The sequence below is a fragment of the Cornus florida genome, unplaced genomic scaffold (genome assembly GCF_030987335.1).
Source record: "Cornus florida cultivar Cherokee Brave unplaced genomic scaffold, ASM3098733v1 CherokeeBrave_3.0.0_Hap2_Chr10, whole genome shotgun sequence".
NCBI classification, from domain to species: Eukaryota; Viridiplantae; Streptophyta; class Magnoliopsida; order Cornales; family Cornaceae; genus Cornus; species Cornus florida.
Window position 1 is genome coordinate 76,205,543 of NW_026775580.1, and position 9,294 is coordinate 76,214,836.

General features: G+C 37.3%; 1 non-coding gene across 1 annotated transcript; it reads right to left on the reverse strand.

Moving 5' to 3' along the window:
* Positions 1–7,073: 7,073 nt before the first annotated feature.
* On the reverse strand, positions 7,074–7,182 carry LOC132280606 (small nucleolar RNA R71). Its single transcript, XR_009471619.1, has one exon. It is a non-coding gene; the product is annotated as a small nucleolar RNA R71 (small nucleolar RNA).
* Positions 7,183–9,294: the final 2,112 nt, after the last annotated feature.

Consider the following 9,294-nt stretch of genomic DNA (forward strand, 5'->3'; position numbering starts at 1 on the left):
TGCAGACAAGCTCAATGAAGATCTCTTCATTAGAGTCATCATAAAACCGGCAAGTATCGGTAAGAAAGCTTATCAGAGGACTATAAGCACTGCCTACAATGCAATGTTTCTTGGTAAAATTGATAGACTCCTAAATATAATGAATGAGAACTTCCCGGAATTGGGGTTGCAGCGAAAGGACTGCAGCGAAATGAGCTGGCTTTAATCGGTGCTATACATCGCCGGCTATCCAAGTACTGTACCCCCTGAAGTTCTACTCCAAGGGAAGTCAACATTCAAGAACTATTTCAAGGCCAAATCAGACTTTGTGAGAGAACTAATTCCTAAAGATGGCCTAGAAGGGCTCTGGAAAAGGCTCTTGGAAGAGGAAAGTCCATTGGTGATATGGAATCCATATGGTGGAATGATGGGAAATATTTCAGTGTCTGAAATTCCTTTCCCTCATAGAAAAGGTGTCATATATAAAATACAGTACCTGACGCTCTGGAACGACGCAAACAGTGACACAGCGGCAAAACTGTAATACCCCTAGTTTCCAAAAGGATAGAATAGGAATTTAATTTTGATAATTTTGAGTTTTATTGCATTTTTAATATGTGAGCTGTGTTTTGGTTTGTTTAAACCCCTAGTTTCCAAAAGGATAGAATAGGAATTTAATTTTGATAATTTTGAGTTTTATTGCATTTTTAATATGTGAGCTGTGTTTTGGTTTGTTTAATTGATTAAGTCTGAATTTGTGTGTATTTATTTTTAAATAAATGATTCACTTAAATTTGTTTTAATTAATTACTTGAATAATTTGATTGAGTTAATTGTTTTATTTGAATTAATTGGCTTCTTTTTGGTTTAGTTGCATCTTCGTTTTATTTGACTTAAGTTATTTGATGTAGTTATTTAATTATGGAAATTAAGTAAATGAGTTGTTTTAAAACAATACGTTAGTTAAACAGTAGGGTTAAGAAGGTTGTATAGTGAGCCGCCGTAAATTAGAACTGAGATAGTTCATGGGCCGATTAGGATGGGGATTAGGGCTTAGTCTCCGATTATTCGTGGACTAGGGTATTCATAAACACCTATAAATATAAAGCAAGATATGGTTTAGGGTTTGAAGAACAAAATAAACTATGTTCTGTAAACCACAAACAAAGCCCTAAATTGGTAGTGAAAACCAGAGAGATACAGGGAGAACCGGAGTGGGAGGTTGGGTGGTTCACAAAACAGAATCACAGAGGGAAGTTTGGTGTGTGTTACTAGACTACAATAGGAGCAGCAAGGGTGGTTTAACACTCAGAGACGTGGGATTAGCTTTGCAAGTTTGAGTTTCAAAGGCAAGTTATGTTCTATTCTTTCTCGTTAATTCGTGTTCTGTGCATGCTTAGGAAGACTCCAGGGATTAAACTAATGCTTAAACAATCTATTATGCATGTTTAAACTGATAATTAACTTCGTTGCATGGAACTGTTATACCAAAATTCTTTAGGTTTCTGTTAGTTGGTTTCTCTTATAACATGTTTATTTTTCTTGTTTAATTGAGATCAACGATTCGTATGGTTGCCTAGTAATTAATCTAGGACTGAGTTTGAACTCTAGAACAGGTGCTTAGAACAGTATTTAATTGCATCAAATTAATCTGAATTAAATCTGTCGCAGCTTGCTTAAAATTGGTTAACAGAGGTGTTGTAGTTGTTGTTTTAGAACTTGTGTTCCTACACATGTTAGGGTTGGATCTCAGTGGTTTAAACTTGTTTAGGACTAATATTGAACCTGGAATAAGAATTAGAACATACAACAGAGGCTCTGTAATCACCGGAGTTGGAGAAGAAGACGCAAAAACAGACGACGGCATCTAAGAGAGGAAGAGCAGGCTCCTCCTACTCTTAGAGCCGGCTCCCAAGGATGGGGGAGCCGGCTCTCCCTTTAAATAGAGCAGGCTCTCAAATTTTGGAGCCTGCTCTTGCCCAGAAATTGTATTACTGTGTGATTTTGTGCATGGTTTTGACTGTGCAGTGTATTAGGACTTCGTTTAAATTATTTTAAACACTGTATGGAACTATTTTAAACCTAAACTTAGTCTTTAGGAACATTATTTTAAACTGGGATTAATTGAGGGAGAAATACAAAATCTAAGGGAAACTTAGTGTAGTGTACACTTTGTATCCACTGGAACTTAACAAGTCGTATGGATGATTTAATTGGGTAAAATTGTATTTTTCCACAGTGTTAAGTATGGTGAATTAATTAGAAATCAACTATACTTAGGTTGGGTTTAATAGATACTCAAATTTCTATTAACTGTATCAATTCATGGATTATATTGGAGGATTTGGTAGGTTTATATATCGGAGCTTGGCAAGGTTGTTATGTATGATTTAAATATACATATAAATCATATTTCTATAGTATTTGAAGTATTGGGAATTAACTAATTTTCCTTATGCTTAGTTTGGATTTATTTGATACTTAAATGGTACTAAAATGTATCAATTCAGGGATTATGTTGAAGAATGTAAATGTGTGCAAATTATGTATCAATTTACATTATTGGAGTTGGATTTTAGGCTCTGCATTAAATGTCTAATATTTATGTACATGAATTAACTTGTCTTGTGCATATTATGGATAATGGTTGATGGTTATTTAATATTGATTTATCAACTATGTTTACTGGAGGATTGTATGTACCGGTATGGGACGGTGACATACTAGGTAAGGATTAGTTCAAGCACTAAGTCCTACCTAATTTGGAATGAGTTGGATTAACCATAAAAAGGTTAAGTCCCACTTATATGGATGTATATGAACCGGTATGGGACGGTGTCATATTAAGGATGACTTAGTTCAAAACACTAAGACCTACCTATAATGAGAATGGATTAGTTCAAAACACTAAGTCCGACCCAATTTGGATTCAGGTATGGATTAACTATAAAGGTTAAGTCCATCACCTACATGTGTCATATCAATTGTGAATTGAATGATCTACTATGGTTTTAGAATGGATTTATTTTTATACAGATATCAGACCACTACACAGATGGATGATATTCTGTATTAGGAGGAGTATGGACTTTATATATTTATTATACGTGCCATGGTATGAGCTTGAGTCTTAGGATCATGGTTAGGGCATGTATATCGCCTAGGATGGATAACTGGACATAGGTGTTGTTCCTTGGTAGGTCTAAGTACTCATGCCCACCTTAGGGTGTGTATTTGCATGTTACCTTCTATTTAGGCTGAGACAGACTTACTGGACTAGCGAGCGTACTATAGCGTGTACTATATATACATATATGGACTACTCTAGATATTGTTTAGTCTTTTTAGGATGTATCTGCGTATCGGATTACTGTTTGGATCGTAGTAGATCAGGACTTGCATGTAGGCCTGACCCACTCTATTATTTTTTAGGTGTTCGACAGCACTAGGCTTAGAGCTGGATCGTGTTGATACAGATACAGACACTCACTCTTCCGACTACATAGGATTTCTTTTCTTATTTTAGTTTTGGATTTTTATTCTGTAAATTTATTTATCAATTGGAATTATTAGGGGTCCACTAAATGGATTCCCGAGTTGTACGGATTTGGAGGATTTTAAATAATATTAATTTATTATTCAAAGTTTGGGGATTTTTATTTTAGTTCTTTCAGCGCATAATTCTTTATTATTAATTCAGTTTTTATTTTTATTTTATTCCTGCTTGTTTACATATTGATTGTTTGGTATTCCTCGAATCTGTGCTCGGACTTGATCACCCGTGGCTCTAGAATCGAGGGGTATCACAGTTGGTATCAGAGCACTCCAGGTTCAAGTGTCCTTAGGAGTGTCTTTCGTTCGAAGTCTTCCGCGTTGCGTCTCTTACAACTTAGAGCCATTTTAGGATTCGTTGTACTCTTTTACGGTTCATTAGGAGGAGCTCCTGATGTCAATTATATTCCATAATTATGGCATGGTTGACACTATAAGGAGGATGGAGACTGCGGCGACAACAAATGATGAGCACTAAAAAGTGCGCATTTAAACCCGTTAAGCTTAAGCATTCTAGTACCTTTATCTATTTTACTTTGCCGTTTTAGACTTATTATGTATTATTTATATTTTCAGGCACTAATCCCAAAATTGAGCTAACTCAGCCAAATAAGAGCTTAATTGAAGCAATCCTGAGATAAACCAAAGGAGGGAGCAAAGTGGAGAAAGAAAGGAGCAAAAAGGAATCAAAGTTGTGCAGCTGAAAAGTTCGATCGATCCAACTTAGAGTTCGATCGATCGAACATCTATGATCGATCACAGTACTTCTCGATAGATCCAACCTTGGCCTTTGCTGAAATTCAAAGTTCGATCGATCCAACATCACCTTCGATCGATCGAACCCATATTTTGTCCTATTCAAATAATTGATCTTATCCACAGCTGTACGCCTACCAACCACTTTTGTCTTTTTCCCCATAAATATCTTGAAAATATCCCAGCCTTGTCATTATCCGGAGAAGTCAGACCACTTCGATCGATCCAAGATTCAGTTCGATCGATCGAACCCATTTTCGATCGATCCAAGTTAAGGTTCGATCGATCGAACTTCCTCCAGCGAGAAAAAGTTAAAGTCCAGCTCATTTATTCCGTCCTTCATCCAATCATTGGAGAATATGCCTTGCACGACCACAGTTCATCATGGGGTGTATTTGACCTACCTATATAAGGAATATGATACACTTTTTGAGAAATCATCTTGTCATACATTGAAAATCATCTTGGAGGCTATTCTTGGAGAGGAAGAAGGGAGGAAGCTAGAGCAACCATTGGAGGAGATCTTCACCAACAAGGAGCAGCCATGGAGTTAGCCCTTGAGAGTTGGATCATCACTACCATGAGTGGCTAGACATCCTTTTGGGGCTAGAGTTAGCCCCAAGCATGCTTTTTATACTATAATCTTGTGTATTATTGAGGGATTAGTGTTGTATGATACATCTTGATATTCATGTATATATAAATCTTGATTATTTCATGGTTTGTATGGTTTAATGCTTCCAATTGACTATTCTATCCTATCCATAGGTCTATGTATGCTAGAGTAGGATATTCATGTGCTTATCTCTAGATTTAGTGTTTTTGATGTATGTCTATGTGTATTGATGCTATAGATCTAAAGATTATCAAGATGATATGCTTAATGAATGCTATTTTGGTTCATTTGATGGTTTATGCCTATTCTTGATAGTTTGTGCCTCTGCCCTAGTCTAGATAGCTTTATTTTCATGCTAGTGGTCTAGATTTAGTGTAGTGGTAGTGTAATGTTAGATGGGAGGACAATCTACTCTTGATGTTTGATGTTCCATGCTTGTGAGTCCAAATAGCATATTCCTCTAATATTGTGTTGTATGTGGATTGTTAGCTTAATGAAGGATTAATGACTTGTTTTGATCTATTGTGCTATCCCCATGTTGTCTAGACAATATATGCTCTATTGTTTAGATATATTGTGCTCTTCACATGATGTTTAGACAATACTTGCTTGATTTGTCATCCTTGCCAATTGAATCAACCTAATGCACACACACCCTTATCATATTGCAATACATCCATTACCGTCAATTGATCACTTGTTAGTAGTATAAAAAAGTATTGCTTGGTGGTGATCTCTACACCCCAAGACCTCTATCTCTCTTGTTTACTTCATATTATTTTATTTAGTTGAATTCAATCTAACTTAATCAATCAACCAATCAATTGTGTGATCACTCGACCTACTAACCCTAATTACCATAGTTTCACAATTCGATATACCATCAAATCCCTTGGGACGATCCCTACTCGCCCTATCTATATTTTATATAGAGAAAGGTAGTAGTGGTTTTTTTATAAATGTAAAACTTGGCCACCTCCTAAATTCACAACTGATCAAGCTTTGTTGGTTGTGGCGACTCCATCAAGGAAACCGACAGCAAGTTTTTGGCGCCGTTGCCGGGGATTTTAAATTGGCAACGTCGAATTGTGAAATTCAATTAGGATTAGTACTCTTTTGATCGTGTCTTTATTTTCTTTTTATTTTTTGTTTTTGATTGCTTATTAAGTTTGTTCTTCATTAACTAGGTGCATTGAGCAAGGAGCTAGTAAAGAAATTCCAAGCTAAGGAGCAAAGCAAAGCAAAGGAAAAATGCTTAAAATGAAAAATTGTTAAGTAAAATTGCTAAGCTAAGCTTTTAATTTTGGAGTTGAAGTGCTAAAGGACTATTGTGAGACCTTCTTACTCAATCTCCTTAGTTAAATCGGGGGCCCACGTGGAGGCATTGCATAGCATCATTAGATAAATCGGGGGCCCATGTGGAAGCATTTTCGTGTTGCATTGTGCATGCATGGTCGTCGTTCATTGAGACCTACTCTTGTCCCTCTTGATTTGCATTTAGAATCCACTATTAGGAATCCAAGGGGAAGAGGAAGTTCACATAGAACCAATCTACCAATGGACGCTCTCAATAATGATCATGTTGAAGACCTTGGTCGCATAGACCAACAAGGCATCCTTCATCCTAATGTGCAAAATGATAATATGCAAGTTCCATTAGGCATGCCTAGGCCATACATTTATCAACCTCCTGAACAACAAGGCCAAATTCCAATGGGAATTCCAAGGCCAATGTATGCACCACAACCCCCCATCATTAATCAAGCTCAATATAACCAAGGTGTCCATGTTGCACCTCAAGTTGCTAATCCACCACTCGCATTGAGAGATCACTATGTGCCTAATGAGTATAATGCACCCACATGCATTCAATTGCCACCATTTAGAGCACACCATTATGAGATTAAAGCACAAACTATCCAAATGCTACCTAACTTTCATGGACTTCCTAGTGAAGAACCTTACAAGCATTTGGATGAGTTTCTTGAAGTTTGTTCTACCGTTCGATACACAGACATGCCGAAAGAAGTTTTAAGGCTGAAACTTTTTCCATTCACCCTTAAAGATAAAGCGAAGTATTGGTTTAACAACCTTAGGCCTTTTTCTATAACTTCTTGGGCAGAACTGCAACAAGAATTTTTGAAAAAGTACTATCCGGTTTCTAAGGCCAATGCTATGAGAACCGCCATTAGAGAATTCACACATGGGGAAGGAGAAACTTTCCACGAGGCATGGGAACGCTTCAATGAATTGCTTAGGAAGTGTCCTCACCATGACATGCCTAAATGGCAATTGGTCCAATTCTTCTTTGAAAGCTTATCGAACAATTATAAAGGCATGGTTGATGCTTCAATGGGAGGTTCTTATATAGACCGGCAAGAGGAAGACGTGTGGCGTCTTTATGAGAGCATGAGTGAAAACTCTTTGCATAGAACATTGTCATCTAGGAATGGTAGAAATTCTCAAGGTATGAAGAGTGTTGGCTTGCATCAAGTTGACCACTCAAATGATATAACCGCCGAGATGAAGTCTTTATCTCAAAAGTTTGATCAATTGATCAATCAAAACTTGGCAAATCAAGTGTCTTCCTTTCCTAACCATTCTCCTAGAGCTCAAAATGAATCATGTATGACTTGTTCTAGTGTTCTTCATTCTACTTCTAATTGTCCTCATAGACAAATTCAAAATAAACCCATTGAGCAAGTTAATGCAACATTTGTAAACCAAGGGAACAATCCTTATGGTAACCATTACAATCCCGGTTGGAGGAATCATCCTAATTTTTCTTGGAAAAACCAAGGGGAGGGCTCAAACTCTTCCCAAGGCGGTTTTCAAGGGAAATACATTCCACCTCCACTTCAAAACCAAGGATCCCAAGGTTCAAGACCATATAACTCACAAGGAAATCAATTTGCTAATTCTCATTTTCCTAACCAATCATATTCTCAAGGAAATTCTAGAGGTTCCGCTTTTGAGGAAAAGGTTTTAAATGCTTTGGGCACTCTAGAAGCAAATACTCAATTGTTGCATTCTCATTCTCAATCAATTGCCAAGCTAGAAACCCAAGTAGGGCAAATAGCTGAAACACTTAATGCTAGAGAGAAGGAAAAGATGCACATGAATGCCCCAATCAAACAACAATGTGTTGTAGAAACCAAATCCTCATTGGAAGGGCATAATGTTGAGCATGTCAATGCGGTAACAACCTTGAGAAGTGGTAGGGTAGTAGACAATCAAGTTAGAATGCCTAATGAAGAGAGTGAACCGGTACAACCTCAAGTTGTCACCCGTCCCGTTCCACACACTATTCCTCCTTCATTGCATGTGCATGATCTTGAGAATGAGAAGCCTTCAAATTGTGAGTTGAAAGATGATTTCCAAAGAGATTCATTGAAAACAGTGTTGAAAAATGTGTTTGAGAAAAGTTCTTTGAAAAATGTTATTCATGATTCTTCTTTGAAAAGTGATTTGAAATCCAATGAATTGAACAAGTCCAATACTGAAAATTCTTTGAAAGAAAATGCTGAAAGAGTTTTTGAAAAAGCTCCATTTCCGGACGCCTTGAAAGGGTCCATTTCAAAAGAAAGGCAAAAGACCAAGAATAATGAGATAATGGATATGTTTAGGCAAGTCACAGTCAATCTTCCACTTTTGGATGCAATTAAGCAAATTCCGGCTTATGCCAAATTCTTGAAGGACTTATGCACCCAAAAGCGGAAGAACAAGAGCCAAACATCAAAGAAAGTGGTCTTAACCGAACAAGTAAGTTCCATTCTACAACACAACACTTTGCCAAAGTTTAAGGACCCCGGTGCACCTACAACATCTTGTATCATTGGTGAACATGTCATCAACCGGACACTTCTTGACTTAGGGGCTAGTGCTAACCTTCTTCCCTATTCGGTTTATGTCAAATTGGGCCTAAGTGAATTGAAACCGACGTCGGTGGTTTTACAACTTGCCGACCGATCCATTAAGAAGCCTAGGGGGATAATTGAGGATGTGTTGATTAAGATTGATAAGTTCTTCTTCCCGGTTGACTTTGTTGTCATTGACACGGAACCGGTGCCCAATCCAAAGAACCAAATTCCGGTTATCCTTGGCCGTCCTTTCTTGGCAACCTCAAATGCCAACATAAATTGTAGGACGGGGATAATGAAGATTTCTTTTGGGCACATGAGAGTGAAGTTGAACATCTTTAACCCCACACCCAATCCATTTGACAAATATGAGGAAGAGGTTAATGTGGTAGAGGAATATCATGATCTTGCTTGTGAAAGGAATGAGCTTTTGTGCATGAACAATGTTTCAAAGCCTTCATCTTCATCTTCAGCATTACATGCAAGAAAAGTGATTTCGAACTCTTGTTGTGAAAGGGCGTGGAAACCCAA